Raw genomic sequence first — 2,332 nt, 5'->3', positions numbered from 1 at the left:
TATTTTTTCTAGGTCTTTGACAAATATCTTCGACAGCTTTCCGCTAACATGTCGTTGCTAATTTTTGACGATCTATATTTTTGACTGAACAATTGTCTCCATGATCACCTATAACAAAGAATTGATTCATTTCATTTTTCATAAATTATTAAATAAATATATTTATTTTACTCGTAGATAGAAAACTTACCTTTTGTTTCAAGTCATACTTTTTCTTTTTCCAAAATAATGGCCGGACAATTTTTCATAAAACATCTCCACCGAGTCATATTTGTTTGTGACGTATAACCAAAAACATATTTATATTTTGATTCAAAAATCAACATCTTTTTACCTCTTTTGCTTATAACAAATTCCATTTTAACTGTTGTTAAATTGGTGACAAACAGAACAGATACTGCTGAATCGAAATATAAGAATTTAACATTTGTCAGATAATTATTGTGTGCGAATTATAAATAAACTATGACACAATGTATGCTTTCTACCGTTATCGACGATTATCAACAACTATCGAATATTATCGATGTATATATTGTTGTACCTATGATCTTCGCAATTATTTACAAATGTCATTGCTTTTACCTACACGTTATATTACTATATTTTATACATACCACAACGACACAACATTTATGGCTTAAAAATTAAAACCAATGGTTTCCAAAATTTTTTTGGCGGAAACGGGAATCGTACCTTTTTCGTTTTTGGCGGAAAAGTGCTATGGCGGAAACGGCCAATATTATTTTGGCGGAAACGGGTAACTCCCGTCACGGCGGCCCAATATTATCATACACCTGTTTTAGTAGCACGATGTAGGTAAGACGATGTAGGTATTTTACCTACATTGCGTGTAGTAGTAAAACCGATTTTATGGGGTTATGTTACAAAATCACAACTTTTTCTACCATTAAAATTTGTACCATCATTTTTACCAATTTTAAAAATTGTTCTAAAGAATCCCACTACAGAAAATGATTTTCATTTACTAAGTACGGCAGGGAAAGAAATTTTTTAATTTATATCAACCGTAGAACTCGAAACTTTTCACTATTATACGAATGTTACGTACCCACGTATAAATTAATTATGTATAAACTATGTACAGCGTATCGCACGTTCTTAGCAATATTTAACGAATGTAACTAATAAGTCAATTAGTATATTATAACACGCGGAGGTCGTTGCAAAAGCATAGTATGAAACAATCAAACCATAAAAGTGTCGTCACACGTATCTCTTCGGGAAAGTCAACACTCATACGAAGGAGTCGTCCAGCATACTAAGTTTGAGACCCAGACTCTGTCTCATGACCGAATTTGGCCACTACAACGACCACCCACTCCAAAGGACCCGATCATATATATACGAGCCCATGATAAGAGCTCTTTAGATGGTTATACAGTATGGGTTGATCTAATCGTTAGACGGTTTAGGGACACACAAGACACTTAGAAGCAGGTTGTAACACCACTCACTGTCATATATTTATAATATTGTAATTTTGTACTTGTTAATAAACACTCAAATATAACATAATACATCAAGTGTTCATTTCTGCGTTGATGTATGTATCGACGTCAGTTGGGACGTAACACGAATATTATAATTTATAATATTATACACAATGAAATGTTAAAAATATTGATAGTAATTATATGTTACCACGGATCCACAAGTACCATTGAATGGGATCCATCTGTATGGACTTATAAGTTATTATCAATTAGATAATAAATATTATATAATGGCTAGTATAATAAAATACCTAGTAGGTACCTGTTTATATAATGTTATGTACTGGTTGTGACAATCATACAAAGTGAATTGTACGTATCAGAGGTTGATTTTGAGATAGCCCACGTATATTTAGGACGGAGGGGATGTTCAGGGATTTTAGGTAATCAAAAAAAAAGATTAAAAAAATCCTTCTACTAATTATATTGAGAATAATCTAAAAGTGATTGAATAAATAATACAGACTATCAAAGTAAAAAATATGACGTTATTCCTAAAAAATACAGAAAATCTACGGTTATTTTTAAGCTGAAATTGCCAAAAAATTTTCCGGGAGAGCATTTAGAGTTGACTGGACGATTCGATTCTATGGGAGTGTTCTATTACTCTATGTGATTCACACGAGTTCGCTCGTCCATATTCTACTCGCCCTGCAGTGGCTTGTCACGAACGCCTGCCACTCTTCAGCCCTCCACATTAGGAAATGAACAACTGGTCGTATATATACATCACATTTGACAGAAACTAGCACGTTGTAGAACGAATTACCATTGGTTCTAGGTTTAACGATAACGGGTGCATGCACCGAGCACCC

The sequence above is a fragment of the Acyrthosiphon pisum genome, chromosome A1 (assembly GCF_005508785.2).
Source record: "Acyrthosiphon pisum isolate AL4f chromosome A1, pea_aphid_22Mar2018_4r6ur, whole genome shotgun sequence".
In the NCBI taxonomy this organism is placed as follows: Eukaryota; Metazoa; Arthropoda; class Insecta; order Hemiptera; family Aphididae; genus Acyrthosiphon; species Acyrthosiphon pisum.
This window is presented reverse-complemented; position numbering follows the sequence as displayed.